We start from the raw sequence: 9,900 nt of genomic DNA on the forward strand, positions 1-9,900 counted from the left end.
GTACCGCATCTCCGAGCCTTGAATTTCACTGAATTCCGCTCTGGCGGAGGCCCCCGGTGGAGGTTTTGTCGTGCGGTGGCCCAGGAGCCCCTCGGACGGGGCCTGGCCGTGGGGAAGGGGTGAACGTGCTGCCCGAGGGTGCCTCCCATCCCTGTGGGAGAGGAGGGTGAGACCCGCAGCCGCCTCAGAGAATAAACGCCGGTGACTCATTACGGCTGAGGGAGAGCCCCGCGGGCTTTCGGGGCTCGAGACCCCGCTATGTCAGGGCGCTGCTGGGTGGTGACTGGGAGCTGGCCGTGCTCCTCAGGCGGAGCTTTTCCTTGCGGGAGTGGGAGGAAGAGATTTTTCCCTTTGGAAAGAGCAAAATGCCCATTCCTTAGCTGGATGATGGGTTGCAAGAGGGGATTCTCTTTGCCGGGCCTGGCCGTCCTTTGTCCTGGCCTTCCCATTCCTTGACAGAAGGGGTCCTGCCTGGTGCTCCCGAACAACCCTGGGCTCCATCCTGGAGAGTGCTGCTGCCCCACGGCTACAGTGTGAGCAGCTCCAGCTTTTTGCCCGGCTGCGGGATCGTTAAGTGCCGTCCTTCACCTCCTCCCCAGCCTCTCCTGCTCCACTGAAGAAGCAGAAGGACTGAGTGCACTGAGGTGCTCAGCCTGGAGCTGAAGCATCATTCAGGGAGCCTCTCAGGCTAGCGCCCTGCTCAGTCAGCCACACAAGTCAGTCCTGTCACATTTTCTATTTAAATGCCACGACTGAGGTGAAGTTTAAATAAGCCGTGTATTTAAGCAAAAAAAAAAGTTTCGTCTTGTGTTGGTACCTGCTCTAAAGCGAGAGCTTCCATCTTCTGTGTGCTCTGTGTGTCTGGAAGCTGCGAAGTGGGAAATTTGATGTCAGGAAGCGCCTTCAGTCTTTGAAGACATAATCTGTGAGTGCTCAGCTCTGAACATGACAGCAGAAAAAAAAACAGCAGTGCAGCAGGACAGTGGCAATAGATCGGTTTTTGTGAACATCAGGACTTGAATAGGCGGAAGTTTGGGTGCACGTCAGAATATCTGTGGCTGTAGGGCTCCTTATCCTCCGATGGCACTGATTCCCGCTCCATGCCCACATCTTTTTGCTCGTGCTGTATTTTTATCGCGTGGTTTATTTTTGTCATGACTGCCTTGTGCTCCCGAGTAACACAAGACGACTGACTGCCTTACGGAGTTCAGCACTGGCTTCTGGGTGAGGGGTGTTCCCCCCCCACTGCTGAATAGGAAACTGCTGTTTGTAGGGCAGCCTTTTTCCCTCTTTTCCTGTGGCAGACCTCGTGCCTCCCATGGCTGATGGATCTCTGAGTGCCTGGTTATTCTGACAGGTAACCAGCTCCTCGTTCTTGCTGTGGGCTGCTCTGTAATTGAAACACCTCCTCGGGATATACAGAATAAAGGATGGCCAAGCTTGAAAGCGCAGTTGCAGACTTGTCCTGGCTTGTTGTTTGTCTCAGGATTTCTGCCTTGTGGTCCTTGCAGTGTGTTCTGGTTGTGGCAGCATCTCTGAGAGGGGAAGAAATGAGCAGCAAGGGCTGGGAACGCAGCTTGTGCTGCTTCCTTTTGATAGATCAGACTTCTGGTAGGCTGCTGGGCTTCATTAATCATATTTAAGTTTCTGTCACTAACTTTTAATTAAAAGCATAGTTGGTACCACTTTAATGAACGTACAGATGTTAGCCATCTTCATGCATAAAAATGCTTTTTAATTCCCTTACTATTCCCTTTATGGCCCTTAGATGCTTTTGTTGCCATCTAAACCGTGTACAGTAGCAGCTGTTTATCTTCTTAATAAAACTTTTTCTTGCGTCTGTGTTCGGGAAACAATAATGGTTTGAGTAAGCAATTCCCTGGTATCCTTTAACAATGTTTTTTTAAGGAACTTGGCAGAAAGGGTCAGAAGTGGTGCCTAAATAGTGAACTCCAAGGCTCTTGCTGGCTGTAGCTCTGAGCCTAATGTAAGTCACCTGAAATTGTTGGCTGTTCTCAGGCTTATGTGAGGTGATGAAGAAAGTAAGAAACCCTCAGTGTATGACTTTTGATTCTGATGAGCTTAACGAGGATCTTTTCCCCAAATGACAACTTCTTATTAAAATATCTTTTCTATTTTGGGTTTGCTGCTGATGGTGTGTGTCAATGCTTTGTCGCTTGTTGTGCATCTAACAGCCCGAGCATTTATTGTGATTTACCATCTGGCACGTGGGAGTTTTATCTAACTTCTCATTTTACTTGACAGCAACCAGTTTGGAAAGACCTTGTCCTGATTTTTTTTTTCCCCCCTAATAGAAATTCTCAAAACTTAAAACTGACAATGGGGCTAAAAGGTTTTGAATTTAAATAATTAGTCTCTTTTTATTCACAAATTGTTACTGCTTCTGCGAGCTGGCCAAAGAGAGAAGCAGCACATCCTTCAAGTGAGCTAATTTAAAGAAGGTTCCTCCAATTAGTTCTAAGGAGCGTTTATCTCCCCTCTGCATTCAAATAAAACTCTTGTCATTCAGTTGCTGTCTTGGCAGCCTGAGTGGAAGGCTTCGGAAAATGGCAAGTGAAAGCTGATGCTCGCTCCTGAGTACAGTTTGACTCATGCCTTTCATGCATATTCACCATAATGTCCTGTTCCAGGACCAGCAGGATCCCTGGAGAAACATTTTTTCTTTTAAGGTGTTTTGTTTTATTAGAGACTCAGATAAGAGGAGAGGGTAGAAACAGGCATCAATGTGTCTCTTTGCTTTATTTTAATTTTCTTAGAAGGAAAAAGCAACATCTAAACCCCATGGTTTTCTTAACAGCCAATTTCTCTAAATGGTGAAGATGCCTTCTCATTTAATTTTAAAACTGGCTGACGTAGGGTGTGATGCAATTAATATTTGTTTATCTCCCCAAATTGGTAAAATATGTCTAAATTTAATTTTGAGCCCGAAAGCATTTTATAAACAAAAATGTTCCGTAGTTTTCAGTGTGAATGGAAATGGAATAATTAAGGGAAGGGGGGGAGGGAATAAATAAAACACTTTTTATTTATAACTTTATTTCCTGGGTGTTGGAGGAAATCCAAGTGCCACAAGATTGTACTGGGGCAGAGTCTGTCTGAGTTCACCCACAAGCTGAAAGGGAATGTGGCTTCTCTAATTGCGGTGTCCGTGCCAAGAGTCCAAGGAAATTTTAAATGAACAAAGTAATGGATGATGTTGGGATGTTCTTAATGTAAGAAGAAAACAATCTAGCCTGGGGCTGGGCCAGATCCTGTCACTACAGGGAGTTCTAATCAGCACGAAGCCAAGTCAATAGGCAGAGCTCCTGAAGTCCAGCTTGTGCATTTTCCATAGGGTTTGCTGGTGTGACTGGATGGTGATTTTAATTTTTTTTTAATTAAAAAAATACCTCTTAGAAGCTCACAGCAAAATGCTTCAGTAAATTCCATTGGAGAACTAAGATACCAGTTGGAAAAAGGTATCTTTCATTTTGAAGGGGGGAAGGGAGAGGTCCAGGGGACCTCCTGAGGGATGGCAGGATCTGCAGACAGAGCTGCTTCCCCTTCCTGCAGCTCTTCCTGAGTGTGTGACACAGGGTCAGGCTTCAGAGGGGAGAAGAAGTGAGACGTTACTCAGGCAAATGGAAATAAATAGTTATTGGGCAAATCTGAGTGCAGGGAAGAAATCCAGTTGGCACAGGGCTAAAACCTGCCCTGGGGAGCTTGGCCACACCTGAGCTGATCCCAGCAAGGAGGTGCTGGCTTTACAGGGAGAGACCATGCAGGAGGGAAATGGGAGGGAAAACAGCATCTTCCTGCCTCTCTGTGCTGTGGATGGTGAGGAGGATGAGCAGCACCCTTGGGTTTGGTGCCTGGGTCAGTGAAGGGTGGGGGCCTGGCAGGGCTGCGGGAGCGGCAGTGCCGAGGTCATTGTCCCGGTGGCCCTAGACCTGGCACTCCCTGGAACATGCCAGCTCCCTGAGTGTGCCCAGGGTGCCACCAAGGGCAGGACAAAGCAAACACCTTGGCTGAGGGAGGAGTGCTGATAGGAGCAGGGGCACCCACGGCAGAGTCTGGGTCTCCCAAGAGCAGCACAGGCTGATCTTTGGCTTCTCCTGACCCAGGTGGTGCTTTAGAACTCCAAAGTAGATTTTTTTTTTTCCTTTCTTTCTTCTGGCTTTAAAACCAGAAAATCTTGCTCAGGCAGAAATGAAGACCTACAACATCCAGAAATCTGCACCCCAGTGGACTTGGAGTTGTTTTCCCACAAAAATAACCCAAGCCTGAGCACTGAGTACCTTGGATAGCGAGGACTCTGCACAGCTTTTACAGTCCTGGCTTTGTGTATTTGGACAGCTGAGGTTGGTGAGTGCTGAGATGTTGTGGGTGGGAACCTTCAAACTCTCCTTGGCAGGAAAACAGGTGGGATTAGGTAAGTTGGAGAGAGTCCCTCGATGTGATGAGGAAAAGTGATTTGCCAGTCATGGTTTTCTTTAAACAGCTCAGTCTCCAGTCAGGGACCAGATACTGGGATTTCTACTCAGGGGTTTTCCACCAGTTTCTATGGTCTCATCATGGTGGGGGGGGGAACTGAGATCCAGAAAATCCAGTAGTGGAACAGAGGTGGTTTGCTGTGGGCTGGGAAGGCACATCTGGTTGTTGAAGTAAACTCTGAGGACTTGGGGAAGAAAATAGTGAATGAACTGCTGAAAGATCCGTAATTCATCACTGAACAGGGATTCCTGTAATGGACAGGGAAGTTAACTCTGATTTGTTTGGATTGCTGGCACTTATATAACGATCAGGGAGCTTCAGGATACTAATTCAGGCTTAACCCTCAGAGCAGTGACCTGGGAAAGCATTTTAATGGCACGATAACCAATTTGGAGGGTGGGAGTGTTTAATCACATCAGCATGCTGAGGTATCTGGGCACTGCAGGGGCGAGGCCGCCTTATCTCTGGCTCCAAAGAAGTTTGGTATTTGCATGACTTAACTCTGGATGTGTAGAGAGGCCTTAATTCCATTATGTGCTGCAGAAGGTTATGGAAGGATTTCAGGTTTTTCTAGAACAGCTGTGGTAAACAGCAGTTCACCTTCAGCTGTGTTTTGTACAGGTACTCATAAGGAGTTGGGTTTGGATCCCTTTGGGCGTCTTTTCCGATGATTTGGGTTGGAGTCAGAGTTATCCATAGCAAAACCTGGAGGGCTGTGGGCATTTCTGAAGAGGTAAAAAAGTAATGGACTGCCATCAGCCACTACATGTTTGGAAGGAACAGCAAAACAATTTCACGTATGCACTTATAGATAAACGTGGTGTAAGTATGTTTTATTACATCAGAGGACAATTCAATGGAAATAATTTCACTTGTGATTGTAAGTTATTTCAAGAGCAATACCATAACTTAAATAACCTTCTAAAGGTACAAACACGGTAGAATCACTTTCTCTATGTGGGTGGCTTACCTATTTTAATGTTGCCTTTTTTTTTAAGAAGGAAATAGAGATTTTATATTTATCATATCAGATGAAATTGAAATCTAAATATTTACATCTTTTCACTGGATCTGAGGTTGAGCACCAGCTGTAGGCGTTGCCAAGCTGTTTAGTTGTCTCTTCCACAGAGCAGGTTGATTTCTCCAGGGTGGCGGAGAGATGGAGCCTCGTGTTTCTGGCTCTTATTTTCTAGTTCTTCTCTGCATCTGGAAATCCTTCTCTCTGTGGGCTCTGTGACCCGGCCTCACGTTCAGAGGGTGTTCCAGCCTAAACATGCTGAAAGCTAAGCATGTGTTGTCTCGACCAGAATGCAGAATAAACTGCAAGCTGTGAAAGTGGAGGGGGAGTTTGGGATATGAGGATGTAAATAACTTGGAGATATCTGGTGGAAAAGAGCAGGAGGGGGAGGAAGGCCTCTCGCTTGCTTTTTCTCTGCCATCCCATCTCATTCTCTGTGCTCTTCACAAACAAAGGTGGAGGATTGCCTCGGTCTTAAACAGAGGTAAACCAGGAGCAGATGTAGGAAATGTTGCAGGCACAATTCAGCAGAAGAGACACTAAAATTCCTGAGTTTTCTGTCTCCAGTTTTGCTTTGCTTTTCTTGTTGTGCTGTTAATTACTTGAGCAGGCTTAACATGGGGCTTTTAGGCTTCTGATCCACCAAAGTGAACTGATGGAGAAGAGCACACAGCCTGTTTTGTTCTCCCTCTTGTTTTTAAGGATCATTTATCCAGACTCATTGGGGCTCATTGTTTGTCTAACCTGTAACTGGATTGTAAAACATTTGTTTGTAAAACATTGTTCTGTGTTTTAACTTCAACACACAGTAAACATCTTCCATCAGATACCCTCAGAAATGTGTTTAGCTTGGGCACAACTGTTTCTATTGGGACTAAAAAAATTTTAATGCTCTCTTTTGCTTACATTTAATGCCTATAAATAAGTTTTTCAGAAGGGCACCTTTGTCTGACATGTTGCCACTGTGAGAAGAAAGAGCATATTTGGACAAGCCTGGTTGAAGAATTAAACTTTCTAGTTCAGCTTGTCTGTGTTGCCCTGGCTTCTCAGTTTTCATTTATCCTTTTGTTTACAGCAGGGAGAGATGGTTTGACTTGCTTTGCTGGGGGTGGGCACTTTGATATCTTTAGGTCAGATTTTCTACATCATGTCTGCCAAACATCTGGGCAGAAAGGATGGAGAGGAGGGAGCCTTCTGTCCTCCTGGCTGTTCCTTCATACAGGTGCCCCAGGAGAAAAAGGAGCTTGACATAAAGGGGAGATTTATTTCACTGTCTAATGGAGCATCTGTATTATCAAAGGCAGATATGTCAGAGCACTTTCCCCCCTCCCTGCTCTGTCTTTTGTTGTTTGAATGTCATTTTGCTGATAGAACTTGTGTTGTATTCCTTGTTATCAAAGTAGAACTGAAAAAAGAGAGGTGTTGCTTTGTCTTAAATGTTGTTACCAAAATCATCAGCTAAACCATGTTGAGTGACTATTTTAATTCCTGGTTTAAGGACTGAGTACAATTTGGCTTTCAGACCTCCCATTCTTCTTAAATCAAGTTTATGGTAGCAGCAGCCATGAGTGTCAGCTTCTGATTATAAACAGGTTTGGAGCCACTAAAAAACTCCTTGAAATCAGTTTGACAACTGTTTGAGAGCCACCTTATTAATATTTGCAGCAAGTACCCTGCTGAGGTCTCTTGCAGCAGCCTTGTAGATCTTGTAGATGTTAGTCTTTCCTGCATATTTTATTTTAACTTGCTCTTAAGCTTCCTAGAAGAATGCACATGGATAAGCTTTCCAAAGCTGCTTTAAAATTCATTTTTACATGGAAACCTGGGCTCAGCAAGATGAGAATTGAGAGGAAACTGGTTGTGCTGTGCTGGGGGAGTGCAGTACCTTGGTGCTCAGAGCACCTTGCAGGGAGGTGCTTTTTGCTTTTGTTTGGGTTTTCTTGAGGCTAAATGCCAGTTTCTCCCCACAGTTTCTGGCTCCAGGGGAGTGGAGGGTGCAGCAAATCCATCACCACAGGAGACAGTGGGATGGGCTGTGGGGTGTCGGGGTGCACAGGCTCAGGTGGGAGAGGGGAAGGGAGGTTGGCTGGTGCTGGTTTTTCTTCCTGCAGCCTGTGACAGCCCCTGGTCTGAACCACCAGGCTTGGAAAACCTGAGCAGTTCCTAAAGCAGCATCACCCCAGGCTTGTGCTGTGTGCCCAGGGCCCTGCACTGCAGGGATCAAGGGATATTCCATCGGGAGGTGGGAAAAACTACCCTTGCAGTCTTTTTTTCTCCGTGCCTGGCAGCGGTAGCAGAGTGAGGGACATATTTCCATTTGACTCATCCGTTGTTGAAATGGTGACACCCTTGAGTCACATCAAAAACGAGACCCTGTAGCTGAATTGGCACATCACGGAGCAGGTGTTTGCTGGGGTTTTTGGGGGTTTGTCCTTGTTAGGAAAATTATTTTCCCGTTCCCCGAGATGGCATGAAATTGATTAATGGTGTTGCTGATGTCCTGGGTTAAAAATAACAGGGAAATGTGATTCAAGTGGAATGTTGGAAGTTAGCTGTCAAGATAACCTGCTTGAAATAGTTGTAAAGGCCTAAAAAATAAAATAAAATAATAAAAAAGAAGAGTGCCCAGTAGCCAGATGGTTGGAAGAGAACACCCCACGATCAATGAGGCAATATGTAAATATTTTCGATCATTACCACAGTACTGCTGTGTTGACATTGAAATTCAGAGTGTTATTCTGTGGGACTCCTCATTGATCAGCAGATGAGCTCTGATAAAACAGAGGATGAAAGCACAATACCGAGCATTATTATGGATTGTGGATTTCATTGACAAGGACAGGCTTCCATCAAGGGCTAGGAATGGATTTCAAACGCTCTTTAAGCATGTTACTGAGCCACTGTGTTCCTTCCCTGGCTGTCAGCTACCAGTTAAATGGTGTTTTATTTCTTGAGCTGCTTTATTTAAGGTGAAATACTGCATAATTGACTAATTTTTCTGTGCTAATTGCCACATTTATACGGGAAGGGGCAAGGTGGAAGCTGACATAGAGTTCTCTGCTTGAAATATACCTGGCTAGAAACGACTGGAAAATACTATCAATCAAACAGAGGAATTAAAATAATTTTTTTTCAAAAAAAAAAAAATCCCCCTGAAGGCTGGTTGTAGAGACCCTGTCTGGCTGAGTCACTTAGAAACCTTCCTGGGGTGATAGCATTCTCATGCATAAAACATGAAGTGCCTTTGGCATACACAGGTGCTGAACCCACCCAGAAGCTCTTTCTTTTTTTTTTTCTTTTTTTTTTTTCTTTTTTCTTTCCCTCCTCCACTTTTGTGCTCCTGGAGAAAAAAAATCCTGTGGGTTTTACTGCTCTCAGAGGGGAGTCTGAAGCTTGACACTAGATAGACTCTTTTGAAAGCTGCTTTTTAAGATCTGCCCACCCCAAAGCAATCCCAGTGTGGAGCAAGTGCTGCTGGTGGTGGTTCCTGGGATCCCACCCTGGGGGCAGGAGGTCACCCTGGTTTGGGAAGGTGGTGTGTGTGGGGAGCAGGTTGCCACCTTTGTGTGATATTAAATGTGGCTCTTCTGTTTTACATAGATTGGTGTGAGGTTCCTAAAAATCTTGTAAGGGTGCGTACAGCGTGCAGGGTTTGGGGTTTTCTTAATATTTTTTTCTTGCAGTTGATCAGAGCGATGGGTTGTAACACTTCGCATTTCATATGAGGGAATAAAGACTTTTTTAGGAAAGGATTAATGACTTCTAAGGAAGGAGGGAGAGGGCTTTGCAAATGAAAAGCTCATTATAGCTACAGCAGGGTCCAGAGCCCAGGCAGCTTCTGGAAGCATTTTGCTGTTTGTTTTCCCTCCCTTTCCCTTGGGTCTGGCTGCTTACAGTGAGGCCAGGACCTTGTGCTCCTTTGGGAATGTAACCCCGGGCCACTTGGAGGGTCCAGATGCTACAAACATCAGAGAGGGAAAAATGGTCTCAGTGCCTTTCCAGGCTGCTCGTATTTTCCAGTTAACTGCTGCATTTCTCTTGCATGTTGATTAATTTCCTGGCACATCCTGGAGCCTGTTCCTCCAATTAGAGTTCTTCAGGATTTTGCATTTATTTCCCTGTGGTTTGTTGATTTTTACTTACGTCCCCTAAGTGATTTAGGGTGGCTGATAGGAGAACAGAAACCACCTTTTCTGAGGATAAAGGGCTCTGGAGACTATCTGTGGTCTGAAACTGATGCTCCCAAACCATGGGCATGTGGTGTTTGACCACAGCTGACACTTGGTAGGGCTTAGAATTTATTCCTGTAGATTGGGCAAGAGCGGGAGGCTGAGCTAGACCAGCTGTGGTGGTCTTGGGGAACAGTTTTGCTGGTTCATTTCTCCCTG

Source organism: Corvus brachyrhynchos, unplaced genomic scaffold (assembly GCF_000691975.1).
Source record: "Corvus brachyrhynchos isolate BGI_N302 unplaced genomic scaffold, ASM69197v1 scaffold114, whole genome shotgun sequence".
Taxonomy (NCBI): Eukaryota; Metazoa; Chordata; class Aves; order Passeriformes; family Corvidae; genus Corvus; species Corvus brachyrhynchos.